This window comes from Canis aureus, chromosome 12, assembly GCF_053574225.1.
Source record: "Canis aureus isolate CA01 chromosome 12, VMU_Caureus_v.1.0, whole genome shotgun sequence".
NCBI lineage: Eukaryota > Metazoa > Chordata > Mammalia > Carnivora > Canidae > Canis > Canis aureus.
In genome coordinates, this window is record NC_135622.1 from 32,152,911 (window position 1) to 32,175,522 (window position 22,612).

Sequence of the window (22,612 nt, forward strand, 5' to 3'; positions counted from 1 at the left end):
ACTGGCCCACAAATCACTGCATAAATAACAGAAGTGCATTGTGATGGATGACCAGTCCCATCACTTCTTTCAAAGTCTGTCCATGAGCGGTCCCTGCTCACCTGTTAGTTCATGAACTGGCAGCTTGTCCCAGAATAAGTGATGCCAGGAAAATACTCCACATTAAAGGAACTCAAAGATATTTCAAACATTGCAAGCACAAAAACTAAAGTGTTGAAGCTAGTCTAAATTTAAAAAGAAATATGATAATTTGCTAAGGCATAGAAAAGGTCTTGGCTTCATATAAATTATATGAGAAGAGTTAGGCAAGCACTATTCAAACAACCCTTGGTAAGTTTTTAAAAAAGAAATAAAATACTTTAATTCTCAGTGGTTCTAGTACTACAAATTACAGTGTACTAAATAAATATTAATTATACTGCTTTTTTTTCATTCTTCTATACATTTGTAACTGCCAGTAGGAGAGCTTTGAATGATTTGGCAAAAATTTTAAAGATCATAATTTTTCTCTTTTTAAAATTAATTAATTAATTTATTCATGAGAGATACAGAGAGAAAGGCAGAGACATAGGCAGAGGTAGAAGCAGGCTCCCTGTGGGGAGCCCAATGCAGAACTGGATCCCAGGACCCCAGGACTGCTACCTGAGCCAAAGGCAGACACTCAACCACTGAGGCACTCAGGTGTTCCAATCATAATTCTTTTAAATCAATTTTTAAGATTCCACAGTTTCAGGCTTCATAGTCATTTATACAGTAGTGCGCTACCATACAAAGGACTACATATATAATGAGATTAAGGTTTTATTTATTTTTATTTTTTTTAAAATAATTTATTTATTCATGAGAGTCACAGAGAGAGAGAGGCAGAGAGAGAAACAGGCTCTCTGTGGGGAGCCCACTGAGGGACTCCATCCAGGACCTGGGATCATGACCTGAGCCAAAGGCAGACACTCAACCACTGAGCCTCCCAGGCAACTCAAGATTAAGGTTTTAAACTCCAATCTGAAATAGATGTGTTTGTCTTCATCTGAGAGTAATTTCACTGAGGGATTAGAGACCTTAACTGATCAATATGAAAGAGAAAAATGTTTCTGGTGAGAGTTTACTTTTTCTTCCTTAAATGAAAAGAAAGCTTCAGTGTTCTGATCTTAGTCAGAGTCTTAATAAGAAAGACATCTACAGTAACAAAAGGAAAGGGCTTTCTAAAGGACAGAATTGGGATTAGAATAATCCCCTACGATATCTGATGATTTAGCAAGATTAAAATGAAAGGTTTCTGTGGACCTCTCTCTCTTAACACAACAGTTATTGGCTCATTTTTTTTTTCTTTCTTTTTGACAATTATATAAGACCTTTATTCACAGGTGCTTGCTGTTTGTTGACTTTTTTGAAAAAAATCAAATTGTAAACTTCCATTATAAATGAAAAATGAGGTTCTTAAAAATCTCAACTTGACGGGCTATAAAACCATTAAAACACCTTTGAAGGTGTATTGAAAAACAAAACAAAAAAACAACCACATTTGTCATTACCAAAAAGAGATGTCTTTAGGTAAAAATAATAAAAGCCTATGCTACACAGATAATGCAGATAGTTCTATTTTTCTGGTCAATGGGCAAAACGTAAGCACTTAAGATCTTTAGCTCCAATCTTTTGTTCATTTCATATTGCTGGAATTTCATAGTCATTTCTTCATGTTGGATGACTAAACCAGAAGATGGTAGAGATGGTAAAATGGCATTTACTAAGCCCCACCCTGCTCAGCCTGGAAGCTGGTGAATTCTCAGCTGGTGGATCTGCTTGCTGCTTCTGTCTCTTAGCTATGTTGTGCTTTAGGGCTTTCTGGGCATCTGTTCAGGTAATTGAAGTTGACGCAGTATCTACATTGAGGTGGCTGCTAACCTTGGGTCTCATTTCCTTGATTTTTCTTCTCTTCCTTATTGCTGTCCTCCCTAGGCTGTTGTCGGCTAGGAGAGCCTCTGTGGAATCATGATTTGTACCCAGATATATATTGTTTCACTGGCTTACCTTATTCTCCTGCACCCTGATTGCCAGCTCCCACCATCAACTCTCCCCACACAGGAGGGTTGGAGGAATGTGGTCCAAGCCTAACTCTTCTAGTAATTCTGCTTGGAATCAGGTGGAGGATCCCTGTCATATGGAAAGTGTCTGTAATAGTTACAGGTGAGCTGCATTTATATACTGCCTTGCACTGGAGCTCCACCAGGGTTTGTCACATAAGCTGCCTCCACATCCTCTTCTCCTTCAACAACATCAAACTCCACCTCTCCCTATCTCCTACACTGCCAAGGTACTTCCTGGGGTTATTCTTTATGGCAGTCTTGTGTACAAATACAACTTACTTGGTGTCAGTCCTGTTGATGAAACCATGTCCGTTGCTTACACTGAACCATTTGACTGTTCTCAAACCATCCTTGTGATGATCCTCTTGTTACAGTGGGCAGGCACCAGCGATGTAAGGCCACCAGGCTGTTGCTCCCTGCACTGCTGCCACCATGCTGGGCTTGGTGTCGGCAGTACTGAGGGCAGGGGCTGCAGGGGCTGCTGGCTCTAGTCCTTGCTGCTCAGGTTTGTGGGGAGGGTGACTGGGGCCAGCTACAGTAGGGGCCCCTCCTCCTGGGGTGTGATGGTAACTGCCAGTGGTGGTGGTGGAGCTGCTCTGGGTTCTCCAGGGTCCATTCACTGCTCCTGCTACCAATGGAACTGTATGTCTCTAGGTCATCTGTCAAGGAGCCACCCATCAAACATAGAGATTCTCAAGCTCTAGTGTTATTAGATATATAACAGAGATAAAATCACAGATTCAAAGTCTACAGCAAAGAAAAAGGAACAAACTAGTAATGCACACAGCAGCATAGATGAAAATCAAAGTCATTATTCTTAGTAAAAGAAATCAGACACAAAATAGTATGTACTGAAGGTTCCGACCGAATAAAATTCTAAAATGTAAACTGACCCATAGTGATAGAAAGCAGACCAGTAATTATCTAGGACATGGCAGGGGGGGCGGGGAGGGGTTGGGATGGAGTGCAAAGGGGTATAAGGACACTTCTGGAGTTGATAGAAACAACTTTTGTACTTTCTGGTGGTGGTTTCTCAGGCATATACATCTCTTAAAACTCATGGAAATGTACTCTTTAAGCAGGTGCAGTTTGTTGGATATACATTTTATTGCAATAAAGCTATTAAAAAATCATAGGGATTTAAGATTTCAGCAAGATTAGACTAGAGTGTGTCAAAACCTAGAGGACCCAAAATGTATTGTTTGGATTTTACAAGTTTTCTGCAATAATTTTTCAATTCTGTGTTCTCAATCACAAAACTTAAAAAGACTAATTTACATATTTTTCACAGATGACAACTTCTTTACTATGAACCAATAGGTGCTGTTCAAACACATGTTTATTTGTGTGTATACTGACATCCTCATTTTATTGTACTTTGCTTTATTGCACTTCCCAGACCCTGCATTTTATAAGAATTGAAGGTTTGTGGCAAACATGCCTGGAGCAATCTATTGCTGCCATTTGTGCAACATCATGTGCTCACTTCCTATCTCTGTGTCTAATAATTCTCATAGTATTTCAAACTTTTAAATTATTATTATATTATAGTGATCCATAATCAGTGACTATGACTCACTGAAAGCTCAACTGTTGGTTATCATTTGATAGTAATGAAGTATTCTTTAATTAAGGTATGTATAGTGTTATTTAGACAATGCTACTGCACATGTAATAGGCTATAATAGAGTGTACACATAACTTTTGTATGCATTGGGAAACCAACACAAATTCCCTTGACTTGGTTTATTGTGACATTTGCTTTATTGCAGTGGTCTGGAACTAAATCCACAATACCTCTGAAGTATGTCTATGATCATTTGATGCTACATAGTTATGCTATGGTATTCTAATCATTGTTGGTATGATCAGAAAAGAAATGATGTAGATTTTACATATAAATTATTCTTTCCCATAAAGTGAATACTAATTTGTATCAATCAACCAAAGATTTGCAGAAGTTCAGAAAAAGGAAAGATATTTCATTAAATTTCCACAAAGTAGGTATGTTGTTAACATCTCAACTCAAAAGTACTTGCTGGGTAAGCATGGAGTGCCGATGGAAACCAGGAAGACAGGAGTGATTGACTGCTTTTCCTTATGGGTGCACTGAAGAGTTGGGCCCCTAGCTCTTGACCACTGGGGCTGGAGATTGGGAGGCTGCCATTTTCACTCTCATCTAAAGTGGTGTGGAAAGCCTTCAGGGAATAGCCACCTAGAGCAATCTGGAGCAGATTAGTTAGCCTGGCCTCCTGACAAGGACAGTACAACTCCACCTGGGGCAAAGATACATTCTGGGTCACAAATAAGGTCTCAACAGGTACCGAAAGATTGAGATCATTCCGTGCATATTTTCAGATCATAATGCTTTGAAACTGGAACTCAATCACAAGAGGAAATTTGGAAAGACCTCAAATCCATGGAGGCTAAAGAACATCCTAGTAAAAGAATGAATGAATAAACCAGGAAATTAAAGAAGAATTAAAAATTTCTTGGAAACAAATGAAAATGAAAACATAACTGTTCAAAACTTTTCAGATGCAGCAAAGGCAATCCTAAGAGGGAAATATATAGCAATACCAGCCTTTCTCAAGAAACAAGAAAAGTCTCAAATACACAAATTAACCTTACACCTAAAAGAGCTGGAGAAAGGAGAGCAAATAAAGCTTAAACCCATCAGAAGAGAAATAATAAAGATTAGAGAAGAAATAGAAACCAAAAGAACAGTAGAACAGATCAATGAAGCTAAGAACTGGTTCTTTGAAAGAATTAAGATTGATAAACTGCTAGCCAAGCTTATTAAAAAGAAAAGAGAAAGGATCCAAATAAATAAAATCATGAATGAAAAAGGAGAGATCACAAACAACACTGAGAAGTACAATTATAAGACATATGAGCAACAAATTAGACAATCTGGAAGAAATGAATGCACTCCTAGACATGTGTAAAACTATCAAAACTGAAACAGGATGAAAAAGAAAACCTCTACAGACCCATAACCATCAAGGAAACTGAATCAGTAATTAAAAACCTCCTAACAAACAAGAGTCCAGGGCAAGATGGCTTCCTAGAGGAATTCTATCAAACGTTTAAAGAAGAAAAAATAGAAATGGAAGTAAAACTTCCAAACTTTTTCTATGCAGCTAGCATTACCTTGATCCCAAAACCAGACCAAGACCCCACCAAAAAGGAGAATTACCAATATCCTTCATGAACATGGATGCCGAAATTCTCACCAAAATACTAGCCAATAGGATCCAACAGTATATTAAAGGGATTATTCATCATGACCAAATGAGATTTTTTCCTGGGCTGCAGGAGTGGTTTAACATCCACAAATCAACCAATGTGATACACTACATTAATGAAAGAAAGGACAAGAACCATATGATCCTCTGAATAGATGTATAAAAAGCATTTGACAAAGTACATCTTTTCTTGATTAAAACTTTTCACAGTTTAGGGATAGAGGGAACATACCTCAGTATCATAAAAGCAAGCTCCAAAAAGCCCATAGCGAATGTCATTCTCAATGGGGACAAACTGAGAGCTTTTCCCCTAAGGTCAAGAACATGACAGGGATGTCCACTATCACCAATGCTGTTCAAGATAATACTAGAAGTCCTAGCCTCAGCAATCTGACAGAAAAAGAAATAAAAGGCATCCAAATAGACAAAGAAGAAGTTAAACTCTCACTCTTTGCAGATGACATGATACTGTATATGGAAAACCCAAAGAACGGACCCCAAAATTGCTAGAATTCATACAGGAATTGAGCAAAACGGCAGGATATAAAATCAAAGCACAGAAAAAAGTTCCATGTCTATTACACTAACAATGAGACAGAAGAAAGAGAAATTAAAGAGTCAATCCTATTTATAATTACACCGAAAAACATAAGGTACTAAGGAATAAACTTAACCAAAGGCAAAAGATCTGTACTCAGAAAACTATAACTCTCATGAAAGAAATTGAGGAAGACACAAAGAAATGGAAAAACATTCCATGCACATGGACTGGAAGAATGCTAAATGTCTACACTACCTAGAATAATCTATACATTCAAGCAATCCCTATCAAAATACCATCAATTTATTTCACAGAGTTGGAATAAATAATCCTAAAATTTGTATGGAACCAGAAAAGACCCCAAATAGCCAAAGGATTTTTGAAAAAGAAAACCAAAACTGGTGGTATCACAGATCCACACTTCAAGCTCTATTAGAAAGCTATAATAATCAAGACAGTGTGGTACTGGCACAAAAACAGACACATAGATCAATGGAACAGAATAGAGAACCCAGAAATAGACCCTCAACTTTATGGTCAGCCAATCTTCAACAAAGCAGGAAAGAATACTCAGTGGAAGGGCCCCTGGGTGGTTCAGTCAGTTAAGTGTCTGACCAGATCAGGTCATGATCCCAGAGTCCTGGGATTGAGTCTCAGCATTGGGCTCCCTGTTCAAGGGGAGCCTGTATCTCCCTCTCCATCTGCCTGCCACTCCCCCTGCTTTCCCTCTCTCTGTCTCTTTTTCAAATGAATAAATAAAATCTTTAAAAAAAAAAAAAAAAAGAATATCCAATGGAAAAAAAGTCTTGTCAACAAATGGTGTTGGGAACATTGGACAGCCACATGCAGAAGAATGAAACTGGACCATTTCCACACACCATTTCCACACACCATACACAAAAAATTGACTCAAAACATATGAAAGACCTAAATGTGAGAGAGAAATCCATCAAAATTCTAGTGGAAAACACAGGCAGCAACTTCTTTGACCTTGAACACAGCAACTTCTTACTAGGCATGTTTCTCCAAGAGAAACAAAGGCAAAAATGAACTATTGGGACTTTATCAAGATAAAAAGCTTTTGCACAGCAAAGGAAACATTGATAAAACTTGAAAGACAATCTACAGAATAGGAGAAGATATTTGCAAATGACACATCAGATAAAGGACTAGTATCCAAAATCTATAAAGAGCTTATCATACTCAACACCTGAAGAATAAATAATCTGCTCAGGAAATGGGCAGAAGACATGAACAGACATTTTACCAAAGAAGATATACAAATGGCCAACAGACACATGAAAAAAAAATGCTCAACATCACTTGGGGTCAGGAAATACAAACCGAAAATACAATAAGATTCCACCTCACATCAGTCAGAATGGCTAAAAGTAATAAGTCAAGAAATGACAGATGTTGGTGAGCATTAGAGAAAGGGGAACCCCCTTACACCGTTGGTAGGAATGCAAGCTGGTGCAGCCACTCTGTAAAACAGTATGGATGTTCCTCAAAAGGTTGAAAATAGAGCTACCCTATGATCTAGCCATTGCACTGGGTACTTACCCCAAAGATACAAATGGAGTGATCTGAAGGGGCACCTGCACCCCAATGTTTATAACTGCATTGTCCACAATAGCCAAACTATGGAAAGAGCCCAAATGTCCATTGACAGATGAGACCCTTTTTTTTTTTTTTTTTTTAATTATGAAACAGAGAGAGAGAGAGAGAGGAAGAGACACAGGCAGAGGGAGAAGCAAGCTCCATGCAGGGAGCCTGATGCAGGACTGGATCCCAGGTCTCCAGGATCAGGCCCCGGGCTGAAGGTTACACTAAACCGCTGAGCCACCCAGGCTGCCCTCCATTGACAGATGAATGGATAAAGAAGATATCATATATATGATATATATACACACAATGGACTACTACTCAGCCATCAAAGAAAAAAAAGAAATCTTACCATTTGCAGTGACATGGATGGAACTAGAGAGTCTAATGCTAAGAGAGATAAGTCAATCAGAGAAAGATAATTACCATTTAATCTCATACATATGTGGAATTTAAGAAACAAAACAGAGTGTCATAGGATAAGGGAGGGAAAAGTAAAACAAGAAGAAATCAGAGAGGGAGACAAACCATAAGAGACTCTTAATCATAGGAAATAAACTAAGGGTCTCTGGAGGGGAGTGTGGGATAGGGTTACTGGGTGATGAACCTTAAGGATGTGATGTAATGAGCCCTGGGTATTATATAAGACTGATGAATCACTGACCTCTGCTTGTGAAACCAATAATATATGTTAATTAATTAAATTTGAATATTTTTTAAAAAACAACAGAGTAGTAAGTCATTAAAATTCAATATGGAAGCATTATTCATTTAAAATCATAATACTTCCTCTGGTTGTTCATTGTAAATATATAATATTTTAATGATATTTAAACAGGGGTTATTGACTTGCCTTGATAAATGACTATGACTTCATTCAGACCCTATGAAAACACATATCTGTTTATAAATTGCAATTATCAAATGTATTAGAACATAAGCAATTCAGAAATGAGGATGACTGATATATATGGCATGATTTTTGACAAACTGGCAGCATCAATATACTTTTTAAAAAAAACTACCTTTTTAAAATATATTTCTGATAATTTTCCTGTTGGTTATATTAAAAACAAGCATGTTTTCCTTAGCAACCAGAATACATAATGAGAAAACTAAAGACTGAGAAAATTCTGTGAGTCCATTTGTTATAGCTAATGCTAAACCAGCAGAAAGGCATTTCCTGATGATTTTCTCAAGCTTTCCATTTCAGTAAACCTGAAAATCATACCTGAAGCCTCCAGTGGAAGCAAGCAAGCCAGTTGCTGGGATTCATTCAATTTTGAGAAATAGGAAAAACAAGAACAAATCAAGAATACTTATTGAAAGCCAAAAATTGTAATTGAAAAAAATTTTATACTTCTCCCTGACCCTGCTTCCCTTGTTTTTTTCCTGTCCAACAACCAACTGAATAATGGACCTTGGAATCTCAGAACAGTTTTATTTCACATTCAACATAAGATAGCATTCCTTTGTTTTTAAAGATTTATTTATTCATTTGAGAGTGAGAGAGAGCATGAGTGGGAGGGGCAGAGGGAGAGAGAGAGAATCTGAAGCAGACTTCCCGCTGAGTGCAGAGCCCCTTATTCAGGGCTCCATCTCATGACCCAAGATGATGACCTGAGCCTAAACCAAGAGGTGGACCAATTGCACCACTTAGGCACCCAACATTCCTTTGTTTTTAGAAGAGAAGTTTTTCCAAAGTGAATCCTTATGATGGATTGAGTGAAAGAGCAGATTATTTTTATGGGAAAGTTAATCAAAGCTATAAGAACCCAAAGTGGAACTATTCAGTGTTACCTTTAGTGTGGCCAGTTATATTTACATTTTGAAATCTACCTAATAATAAATAAATAAATAAATCTACCTAATACCAATTTTTGCCAGTTTTGCAGAAAGAGAACTGGAAAAAGAGCTCAGATATTACAGGAGTTCCCATAAATGAGCTGCACTTAAGCTTTCTTTTGTGACTTAACTTCTTAAGCAGAGTATAAGCCACACTAGTCAAGGCAAGATAGTTAAATGATTCAGTAGATCAGACTAATGTATTTATTTCCACTGACCCATGTGTTGACTTCTGTGAATTATTTCCCCTTTCTGAATCTATTTTATATTTTTCAATGAAGTGGATTGACTAGATCTGACACTTTCAATTGAAGCTTCAACGGATTTACCTCAGAGACCCCTAGGGATCAGAATGGAGAGTGACTGGGAAAATGTCTGTCTACCTATCCCTCACCCCTATCTCACTCCCATTCAACAGAAAACCAGAAAGTACTAATATTATATATTTCTAGACCGGGCTTGGTGTTTTGTTTTGTTTTGTTTTTAAAGAGAAAATGGACATAGAAATACATTTTTCAGTGTTTGTAACTATTAAACTAAATTATCTCTATGGTACCTTCTAAGATCTGTAATTAAACTAGCAATGGAAGGTGTCATTTAGAACCTATTATTACTATAAATAATGACACCAGCATGTCACTAAAAGGTAGACATTTTTAATATAATAAGTTCCCCACCTACAACCAGTTTGTGAGGCACAGATTTGTGCATTCATACATTGGCTTTTTGGGAGGTGGAAAGCATTTTCAATGGAAACAATTTTTAAGGGGAAGTGAAAAAAAAAGAAATGAAAAGAAAACTAATTTAACTGCCAAAGTAAAAGCAGTCCATTTTCAATAAAGAAGAATAGGAGAAATATTCTCACAAAAGCTGCAATTAAAATTCAGTAGCATAGATGGACTTTTAAAAATCTTTATTTATAATATTTGAAGACAAAAGATTTTAGAAGATATTTAATCTTTGATTTTGAAAGTTACCCAAAGAACGATTTGAGAGAGAGATCTTTACTGGTGTTGGCATGTTGACTGGAAAAGAAAACAGAAGATTTAAAAAGCCAATGTTTATTTAACTTTATTCAGAATGAGAGATTTGCTCAACTCCACTTGTATCCTGATACCCCTCAAACTTTAAAAATGTATGTTAAAATTTGGGGAGGGAAGCAGCGCCAGTAGCTTCCACTGTGTAACTATCCTTACTTTTGTTTAAATGTATAGATTTCTAATCAGAAGATGCTGCTAACTCAGAGAGTAGCTCTGTTAAGACAGGTGGAATATTTATGATTTTAAAACCTTCCCTGAGTTCTGCATCTCCCTGCTTCTTCTTCTCTCTCTGCCTGCCACTCCCCCTGCTTGTGCTCTCTCTCTTTCTGTGTCAAAAAAATAAATAAAATCTTAAAAATAAATAAATAAAATGTTAAAAAATAAAATCTTCTCTGGGGGGGGGATGAGTGGCTCAGTGGATTAAGGGTGTCTGACTCTTGATTTCAGCTCAGGTCATGATCTCAGGGTTGTGAGATTGAGCCCCAAGTCAGGTTCTGCACTGGGTGTGGAGCTCCTTCTCCCTCCATGTCTCTGTCTGCTCTTCTCTCCCTCTCTATAAATAAATAAATATATACATAAATAAACACATAAATAAATAAACACATAAATCTTTCCTAAGGTAAAAAGTTTGTTTAAAAGAAAAAAAAAGAAAACTTAATCTGTGTGATTTAGTCAATAAAAATACAAATATCTACTTATTTTAAGTACTATTAATTCTACTTAATTCAAAATATCATATTTGGAAATGTTTCTAATACCCTATTCGAAATTTTATTTCACTTATGCCAGAATCTTTTCAGAGTAAATATTGTAATGAGAGAAGATGGTTTAGGATCCATAGCTTATTAATACATTGTTCAACATTTTGAATAAATGGGACAAAATCAAAGTGATTATAATAATTTCTATGAAATTCTATGCACCAACCAAGAATTTTATAACTCTTTGTTATTTATATATTTTGAAAGCATCAGTGTCTTTCTTGACCTTCCACCAGTGGAGTACTCAAGTACACCACTCAAAGGTAGCAGTTTTTGTATTTTATCATAATCTTGTGTGTAAATAAAGGACTTTGTAAGATTTGGCTTCTAAACCCTGTTTCTGAAGTCTTAACCCAGAATCTTCATAGAATTTATTTTAAGTAAACTAATTTAGTATTCTAGTCAAAAAAAAAAATTAAGATATACTTGTTTAAGAAAGTTATTTAAATTGGGTTACAAAATATTAAAACATGGCTTAAATTAAAAGTGGAATAAAAATTAGATAAAATAGTTGGGATATAAGAGAGGAACTATAAATAAGAGTTATATTAGATGAAAGCAAAGTAGCTAGAATAGCTAAAAAAAAAAAAAAAAAGAAAAAACTTAAGATTTATTTATACCCACATGCAATAGATGCAGATTTATATTTAATTGCTCCATATTAATAATATTGTTTTTAAAATGTTTTATTGGGATGCCTGGGTGGCTCAGAGGTTAAGCATCTGCCTTTGGTCCTGGGTATGATCCCAGGCCCCAGGATCAAGTCCCACATCAGGCTCCTTGCAAGAAGCCTGCTTCTCCCTCTGCCCATGTCTCTGCCTCTCTCTCTCTCTCTCATGAATAAATAAATAGGATCCTTTAAAAAAAATGTTTTATTAAAGATAATATAGTAAACTACAGGTCTAGGAGCTCTAAATATGTATATGTACTCAAGTAACCACCAGCCAGATTAAGATACAAAACTTTTCAAAAGTTCTCATCATGCCCCATCTTAGTGAATACCCTGCACAGTCAAGATAACCAGTATTCTCTCCAGTCGATCACAATAGATTGATTTTGCCAGTTCTTGGACTTCATATAGAAAAAAAAATCATATACCATATATATTTTGTGTGACCATCATCTTTTTCTCATCTTTCTGTGATATTTATCTATACTGTTGAGCATAACATTAGTTCATTCTTTAGTAGTATGCCACAGGATTTGCACGACAAATTATTTATACAAGTGTGCTACTGGTAATGGGCAGCCAAGCCTCTTGTTCTCAATACACAGGTTATTTGGGACACCTGTGTGGCTCAGTGGTTGAGTGCCTCCTTTCGGCCCAGGGCCTGATCCAGAGTCCTGGGATCGTGTCCCGCATTGGGCTCCCTGCATGGAGCCTTCTTCTCCATCTGCCTGTGTCTCTGCCTCTCTCTCTCTCTCTCTCTCTCTCTGTGTCTCTCATGAATAAATAAATTTTTTTTTATTTTAAAAAAATTTAAAAAAATTAAAATTTTTATTTTTAAAAATAATTTTTTTAAAAAATACACAGGTTATTCAAATATGCCCTTCATAGTCTCTTTTGCTACATCTCATCTCCAAAGAAGAAGGAACAGTAGTGAAACCAAAAGTAGAAGATCCTCATCTTTTATACAGCGGGATGATATGTTATTTCTTTGTTCTCTACATTTCAATTATTATGAATAAATAAACCTCTGAACTCAGAATTCAAAACCCAAAGAGAGACATTCCATTCCATTCTTAATAGAATGGCAGGACTCAATGACTGATGAATATGAATCATCTCTGACAGCTATAGGCAAAGTATAGGAAGAGGAAGGGCATTTGATGTTAACAGAAACATTTTAGTCATTCTTCAGGTGGCCAGGGCACATGTGCTTGGGAACATGCAGGCAGGCATTCACGTATTGATGGGCATGATTTGAGAAAGATGTCAGTTTCATTTGAACTGATGCATCAAGAACTCACCAATTTCAGGTTCAAAAGTTCATTTTTTGCTTGATAGATCTTTAGACATCATTTGATCTAAAAACATGCCTTAGCTTTTCCAAACTTTCAAATAACTTTTCCAGTTTTTCAAATAATTTCTCACATTTTAAATATATGAAGCATATTGTATGTGATTAAGCTAATATGATTTATTTCCTATTTTCTTAGTACATCTAGCTCTCACCTCTGCTAGGAACCTGGGTGACAGACCTTTTATTCTGAAGTATGTTTTTTATCTCAGCAAATAAAATCACATATTATTCAGGACCAAGGTTATTCTTCAAGTGATTCATGCTTTCTTTTCTGCAACAATTAAGTGTATTTTTTATTATAAACATATTTTATAAACCTTAAAAACTGATTAGAAAACATATTCAAGAATGATTTTATTTTATTACTTAAAATTTTGTTTTTGTGTGCTTTTATATTTCTAAAATGTGGAAAAATTATCTTGATGCGACATAGTGATTTTTAAATAAATAATAGGCATTTTGCAATTATGTGTTCCATTTTGCTTCATATTTTCTCTTATTAATTAAATTATTTATTTACACTTATTTCACTTGCACCATAGCCCAAAATTCAAACTGTACTCTTAATTTATATTTAGTTCTAGAAAAGTATTGACATTTGTAGATAAATAAGTTGTTCATAGAATAAATCAATAGGTCATAAAGTATGTGTTATTAAAATGAATAAGGCATCTGTAATTTATATATAATTCTTGAAGTTTTATAAATGTTATTTTTGACCATATGTGATATTAAAATAAATTAAAATATTTGACTTGTCTATAATCCATAAGTACTTCTTTTTTGCTACATCATTATTTATTCCAGTCATGCACCATTCAACCAAGGGAAAAAAATGTTCTTTTTAAAGAAAATACCATAAAATCATGATGTTTAATTTTGCATAAATAATTTAATATCTCTATATTAATATAAGGAGCATGTATTAAAGTGTTTTTTGTTTTGCTTTGTTTTGTTTTATTGAAGTATGTCTGACATACGATGTTATATTCATTTCAAGTGCACACCATAGTGATTTGACAATCTATACATTGTGCTATGGTCACCATAATATGTGTCCCAGTGTTTATTATGAAGAACCATCACTCTGTCATTGGAAGAATGACAATAAGCTCTTATACCAAGGTGGGTCAGTTTTTATCATTCTTCTTGAAATGCTTGTTTCTGTATCATAGAGCAAATTTGTAGCTTTAAAAACCAATTTCTGATGATAATCTATTTTAAAAGGTAAAAATTCCTAAACCTTAGACTATTGTAGAATGTTCACTTTTAGGCATGCAGTTATTATGGACTAATGTATTGTTATGCATGATGATCTTCTTTCAGTGATTATTTCAAAATGATGATGTTCTAGAATCATCAACCAAAAATTTGAAAAGGAAAAGTCAGTAACTGAATGTCAACTAATTATACTGCATTCAGTAGGGTTTTGTCTAAACTAACCTTATTTTCTGTGGTGACAGGATTAGCAAATTGCATGTTGTTGATAGAGTAAGCCTTTAATTTTATTTAGGCACTAGCGAAATCTTTCATGGTATCTCTTCTAAAATACTGGGAAGTTATTTATTGTTGTAGCAATATACTCCACTGAAAAACTTCCAAAGAGTGTGGATCTTAATGGATTCATAGCAATGGAAAGGATGTGTTCCATGGAGTGGTACATAGCTGTCAACAGTTTTATCAACAACTTGGAAGATAAGAGAGAAGACATGGTTATTGAATTTATAAATGACTAGAAAGGTTAATTAATGTAAAAAATAAGATGCAAGAAAATGTCTATAACTATGAAAAGCAAACTTAGCATGATGAATTTTGACAGGTGTAAATGTAGAATATGTATTTCACACTAAAAGATATGTAAAAGTAGCAGTAGGAACCAACTTGAAAATGATTACTTATAGTTTTGTATATGTGTGTGTCCATGTGTATGCTGGCAAGAGAATTAGTAGTTTTATTTTTTTTTAAGAGCTGTTTCTTTTTTTTAATTTTTATTTATCTATGATAGTCACAGAGACAGAGAGAGAGAGAGAGAGAGAGAGAGGGGCAGAGACACAGGCAGAGGGAGAAGCAGGCTCCATGCACCGGGAGCCCGACGTGGGATTCGATCCTGGGTCTTCAGGATCGCTCCCTGGGCCAAAGGCAGGCACCAAACCGCTGAGCCACCCAGGGATCCCGAGAATTAGTAGTTTTATTTACAAATAAATTTAATGTTAACCAAGAATATCAAATGACAATTAGAGGTAACTGGAAGCTTGAGTTGCACTGATAGAAAAATAGTGTCTTGACAAGAGAAATACCACCTCCTCTGTGCTCTCTGGTTGTACTACATGCAGCATTCAGTACAAGCAAGTTTGGGAACCACATTTTAAGATCAACAGTGACAAACTGGGTAACTTTTCAATCAGTGACTCTTAATCTTTGGGAAATCAGATAATATTTCATTAGGAATCTAAAAGAAGCTATAGATATCTCCCCAGAAAAAAAATACATATGCACAGAATTATATATACAATTTCAGAAGGCTTATAGCATTCCTGAAACCTGTCTGTGATTTTCCCAGGTATTCACAGACTTTAGCTGATCTAAGACCAAGTGATGAGGCAGTAAGAATTGTTGATTCCCTAATGTATGAAAACACTTAAAGGAATTAAAGATGTCTAGTTTGGAGTAAAGAACACCAAGAGGATAGGAACAAAATAGCTGCCATCAAACATTTGAAAAATTTCCATGTTTGAGAATTATTATATTTATTTTATGTATCTCCAATGAGAAGGATAGAAACACTAGAGAGACATATTTTGTGTAAGTAGAAATAGAATGAATGGGAGGAATTTAATTCAATTTAACATTCAATCAGTGCTTTCCACATGGTATGCTAGACTAGGAGAGCGAATGTAAATATCAAATGAATAAAACATAGTCTCTTTCCTTGGGATGTTTGGAGAAGAAAGTTCTAGCTCAAAAATCAAATTCCCTTAAAAGAAGATTTTTTTTTAAATGCCAGCACTTTTATGACTGTATGATATAGGTATTTTATCAACCTAGACTAAATTATTATTATTAGAAAAATAATGATTTGAATGACCACAATTAGTAATGCCAATGGAGAGTATTTTAGTAGGGCTCATTGTCTTGTGAAAAGGAACATAACAGTAACTTTTGGGGCTACCCATAGCTCTTATTCTGAAATTTCCCTCATATACAGAGATGATAGCTGGAGTGTAGGTAAAAATATATGTGGGGCCAATGAGCATCTTGAGAAAAAGGAATCCAGATTTCTTCCTCTTTTAGGTTCTACCTTATTAGAACTTCTGTCATAGATTGAAATGTTCCAGATGGATATTTTTTGCAGGAAAAGAACTTCAAACTAAAATTTATCTTGAAAGGTGACAGCAGGCTCTATATGTTCTTGAATGAGAACTCTTTCTAGCAGACTATGCTATTTAGGCTTGCAAGCCCTACCTGACCCAACCACATTGACAGAGTGGGTCTATTTTAAATGAAATGTTTGAGCATGTCAGTGTAATCCAGAACTGTAATTTTCAGAGGACAGAATACCATGCCATTCTTCAGTATTCTCTACTGGTATCTGAGCTGGCAAATTCATCTGTGAGCCACAGAATGCAAATGTGTTGGACAGGGTTGCATCAGTTTTCAACACTGATAATCTCTGGGTTGCAGTGGAACTATGGAATCTGTAAAGTGGTTACAATATGCTCTCCAACCTTTTACCTTGTGAGGAACATTAAAAACTGTGGACTAAGGGAATAGAAAATCAAGAGGGAGATGCTAGTCTTCCCGGAGTTATTAATTGAAATTATTAATACAAAGGAAAGAACAAAAGCAACATTTGCCCAAAAGGTCATTGAATCCTAAAGAGAATATACTAGGATTTGTAAGTTTGCATTTTCCGTTCCAGTCTTATCTATTATAAGTTAGAATAGTGATAGGAACTGAAAAGAAGATAATGCCCTGGTTTATTTTCTCAAATTAAAGTCCAAAAATTATGGTAGAAGAAATATATTCTCAAAGTCTAAAAATTGTGCTAGAAGGAAAGAAGATTGACTGATACAATGCACTTCTCACTGCAAAGAGCCTGTTGACTTTGAATAGTATTTCTGTGATCAAAAAGTTACATTTAAAACTAATTTTTGATAGTTCTAAAATAGTGATCTTTCAGGGGATGGACATTTTAATAAAATTGACTATGCTTTACACTAAGTTGGTTAAATATAAATCTATGGGTTCAGTGCCTAGTCATCAACGTATACATTTTTTTAATTAATAAAATTTTAGATGACTTTAATGTGTAGCCAGGGTTGTGAACCATTACCATAAAGCAGTGCGGTGCAGCAGCATTAGCATCACCTGGGAATCTGTTGGAAATGCAGATTCTATGGTCCAATTTTGACCTTCTGAATCAGAAACTCTGACAGATGAATTCCCAGAATTCACTGTTATCACATGCCCTTCAGGTGATTCTAATGCATTATTTGTGAATAATGTCATAAAGCCACATGAAGAGTTGTAATTTTTCTAATTAAGTAATACAAATTAGATTTGTTCATTAACCCATTACAACCAAAAGGCTACGTTGGAGGTAGAGAATCAAATATGTGTTTCTTTTGTAGAAACCTATGATCTAGGTAAATGTAAAACATGCACTGAGTTCTCAATAGTATATGCCCCTGTGTATTTGAAGGTGATTCGTATGCCTAAAATGATAGAATACCAGTCATGTTCATCCTGTACCAAGTCTCTTGCCATTTGTGTATTTCTTCTGTAGTAGAGGTGAATAGGGATAGAGAAATCCCTGCTATTCACTTATTCAACAAATATTCATTGAGTGTGTACTAGGTTCCAAATATTATTTTAAATTGTGAGGATACCAGATGAGCAAAATAGACAAAGATCCTTGTCCTGGAGAAGATAACCTGATGTGAGAGTCAGAAAAGAAGTAATAAACATTAAAGTTTGAATTATATATTATATTTAAGAATGGTAAGCATTACAGAAACTAGGGAGCAAACAGGATAAAGAGATTCAGAATTGTGGAGGAAAAGGGAATGAGGGAAGCCATTTGCAACACTGAATAGAGTAGATAGTATAACCCACAGAGAGAAAGTGAGATTTGAGTGGAAGGAGGTGGAAGAGAAAGCCAAACAGATGTCTGTGTGAAGGGCTTCTATGGAGAGGGAACAAAGAGAACAAAGCCTATTAAGTAGGAGCATGCCTGGGGTGTTTGAAGACCATCATGATGCCAACATGACTGGATCAGTGTGCACAAGTGTGAACAATATAGGTAGAGAGGAGATGAAGGAGAGAGTGGAAGACCTTGCAGGCCATGTAGAAGGATCTGGGCTTTTACTCTGAGTCTAATAGGAAGATACTGGATGGACATGATCTGACTTACCTTTTAAATGGATCACTAGTTACTAGGTGAGAATAGACAGGAATATAGCAAGGGTAATAACAGAATAAATCAAGACTCTTGCAATAATCTAGGAAAGAAAGAATGATTGCTTGGATTAGTGTGCCAGCAGAACATCTGATTCTAGACATATTTTGAAATTGGATCCAATAGAATTTGTTTATGAATCAATTGTAGGTAGGGAAAAAAAGAAGAATCACAGATCATTCTAAGGTTTTTGGCTTGGGAAGGATGTTGGAAAGGAGCAAAGTATTGAAAAATACAAAAAAAGATGATTTGGAGTAGTAAGACTATATATAGTATTATATCTCCCCTTAAAACTTAAAGTGTTAATTTTCAATGCCAAAAGAAGGAGCAACAGCCCTTTACCTAACCTGTGCTCCAAGCCAATTGATGGCTGAGTTTAAGAGTCAAGGTATTTATGTCCTTTAAACTGTTCACAGTACTTTCTCTGTAGATTGCATACATACCTAATAGATTTTTACTCATTTACTTATATATTTAGCCAAGACTGATCCAGCCCTAGGAGATGGGGAGGCACTGGTGATGAATTACTAACATGACAGACAGGGTGCTGCTAATGTGGAGCCCACAGTAAATGAGATAACTCAATCACACAGGACCCTGCGCTTCGATTTGACAATTTATTTTATTCCTCTGGCCTTCCTGTACTGCTTGGTAACTTTAAAAAAAAGTCAACCTCTAATTTGGTGCCAAATCATGACTGACTTTGGAGAAGAATATTTGTAGAATTAATAGATGCGGGCAATGCTGTATTTCACACTATGAGACGATGTAGAGAAAAGTACCTACTATTCTGTGAACCTATAAAGGAGAATGGATAACATGAACCTGCCTGAAATGACTCAGGCAAATTACTTCATTCTTTCTGAATAAGTTCTGTGCATACAAGAAATATAAATATGTCTTACAACACTATAGTAATATAGAAAGTTAACAAAGAGATTGGATCTACAAAATCTTAAAAAACAAAAATTAATTTTTTAGCCCCCACAAGGAAGAACCTAAGTTACATGTAGGAAAATAATAATACTCCCTAGACCTGATTCATTAAAAAGACCATTTGTGCTTCCAAATGAGGCTTTTGGTAGGTCTACAGATATTAGCAAAATGATTTAATGAAAAACCAAAGACTTTGTTGACATTTAATTTCTTAGATGATTGAAAATGTTGTATGCTTTAAAGACCAATACCAAAAAAAGGTATCATTAAAAACTGTTATTTTCTATAGCTACAGACCCATTTTTTTCCAGTACTTAGGCCTTTAATTGTGATCCCCCATCCCCAAAGTCGGTTATGAAATAATTTGATGAATTAGATGCAATTTATGCATCATTTGAGAATATTTTTCTCTTTGTTAGTTTAGAAGACCTTTTTGATACAGAAAGATTAAATAAAAACATCACATTTTCAATTATCTTTTTGGGGAAAATTCTATGCCTAAGGGCTATACTCGTAGAGAAATGATGGGTTCCCAGAATATTGTTAGAAGACATATCCCTTCGTTCATTCCCTCTCCACCCCCAGCAATAACACAAACAAACAAAAATAAATAAATATTCAGAAAAACTACTTTCAGAGGCATGTTTTAGCCAATTCAAGTGCAATACGTATCATCCTACGACACTACAGGCATCCTTAGAAAAATGATTTTATAGTATCAGCTCCATAGCCATGCTTCCCTTCTGTGCAATACTGCCTGGGAAGCACAGCCAACTTGGAGTGCCAGCCTGTCAGTCAAAACCTTGATGATGTGCCAAACCTGTGCAGAGCATCATGGCTTTCACTATAGGACCTCAAGGGAAATGTGTGTTTTTATGTGAATGTGTTTCCAAAGGAACCAGAAAATTCAGGACTTTCTAATGGATTAGATAGAGAAGATGTGTGGAAGAAGAGACAGATTTTCTTTTTTTTTTTTTTTTTTAATTTTTTTTTTAAATTTATTTATGATAGTCACAGAGAGAGAGAGAGAGAGGCAGAGACACAGGCAGAGGGAGAAGCAGGCTCCATGCACCGGGAGCCCGACGTGGGACTCGATCCCGGGTCTCCAGGATCATGCCCTGGGCCAAAGGCAGGCGCTAAACCGCTGCGCCACCCAGGGATCCCAGAGACAGATTTTCTATGAGAGATTATTCTATGAAGGTGACCTAGGATGATCTTTGGAATGGAAGGATACAAAACTGGTTCTAGCTGTCCTAGGAGATATCTTTGTGCTCCATAACAATAACTACAATAACGTGTACATTATTGTACAGTAATGCACATAGATTTCAATTGGATCTTTGAAAAGATCCAGGCTGGGGACACTTGGGTGGCTCAGTGGTTGAGTGGCTGTCTTTGGTTCAGGTCATGATCCTGGGGTCCTGGGATCGAGTCTCACACCAGGCTCCCAGCAGGGAGCCTGCTTCTCCCTCTTCCTACATCTCTGCCTCTCTCTGTGGGTCTCTTAAAAAAAAAAAAAAAAAAAGATCCAGGCCATTGCATGAGACATTTATGCATGTATGCTTGTATGTATGTATGCACATAAATAATGCATAAAAACAAGTATAGATATGTAGGGGTCAACTGATACAAGAATCCTGAAACTTCTCAGATGGACAGATAAAATTGAGTCTATTCTGAAAAGGAAAGCACAGTCTATTTTGCATGGCTTACATCCTTATAAAGCTGAAAATCCTCTCTGGATGCCTAAACTCAATTTCCAAGGACAATCTCTGCTTTGCTTTGGCACATTATGCTTATCACAGAATTATGTTTTCTTCAAAGTTATTACTTGAGAGAAGAACAGATGCCAAATATATATATATATATATATATATATATATATATATATCCTGAATATCTAATTTTTCTTCACAGATCAAGTAAATTTTTAAAAATTTTTTTGAATTGATATTTTGGATGGCATTCAATGTTCTTCTCTTTAAATTTTAAGAGTCCTGGATATCTTGCCAAGTACATAAACCAAATTGTATTGGAACTGCAACACTTTAATAAGGAGCCTCAGATATTGCCTCCCCCACCCCCATGTGGCAAGACTCTCGTTTATTGGAGCCATCTTTTACCAAGCTGCCAACTTCCCCTTTTGCTAAATGCTCATAAAACTCCATCTTCTCATTGACTCTGTTCTTGAGTTCACATTTTGTTCCTCAAGGATCCATTCTCTGAATCTTATCATCTTTTTTTCTTTTCTTCTTTTTGCCACTCGCACATCCTACACCCTCTACCTAATGTCACTTGAGAATCGTCTTTACCTTTTGGAGACATTACCATTTACATTACTAGGATAAGGGCTCTAGATATAAAGGCTCTTTCCTTAATTCAAATAGCAAAAACAGTCTTATTAAATTGGAGTTACAGCCAGCCACAGTGAACTTCTCTTCAGACCAAACACCTCTTTTATCCTGTCTCCCCTTTCTCTCTGAAAAGAATGCTAGTGTCGGTAAGTAGTGGTGACAGGTCTGGAGAACATGAATTTCATAATATTGTGGAAAAGAATGATAATAAAAGTATCATTTCACTCCATTTTTACTGACTCCCTAGAGAATACATGAAATTAACTGAGTTATTTAAATAAAGCACACTAGGTCAATGGCTCCAGCTCAAAACAATGTTCAGTTAAAAAAAAAAAATACAACCCAGTAACTTTGGAAAGCAGATGAAGTTTTTTTTTTTTCTCTTTTTTAAGGCAGAAGTTCTGTTTCTTCAAAAGAAATCTTAAGTAGAGGAGGACAAATGCAAAGTACTCCCACTTTTCTAGTAAAAAATAAAAAATACACAGGTGAAAGTTGGAAGCCCCCTTCCACTCACAAGTCCTCAGTTTCCTCAAAATCAGCAGTGAAGGACTTTATTTAAATCACTGAGGGATCTCAGAGCATTTTTTTGTAAACAACAGTACTGAGAGATACCAAGCTCTGAAGGGCAGTGTTTATGATTTGGGAAAATCGCCTGATGATGTTTCTCATCTGGTTAATTGCTTAAAATTATTACCTGAATATCTGTGCTTCAAAAG

The 22,612-nt window shown here is 35.7% G+C and overlaps 1 pseudogene; it reads right to left on the reverse strand.

The window, feature by feature from the left end:
* Positions 1-1,692: 1,692 nt before the first annotated feature.
* LOC144324546 (Y-box-binding protein 1 pseudogene) lies at positions 1,693-21,710 on the reverse strand (annotated as a pseudogene).
* Between the last annotated feature and the right edge of the window lie 902 nt (positions 21,711-22,612).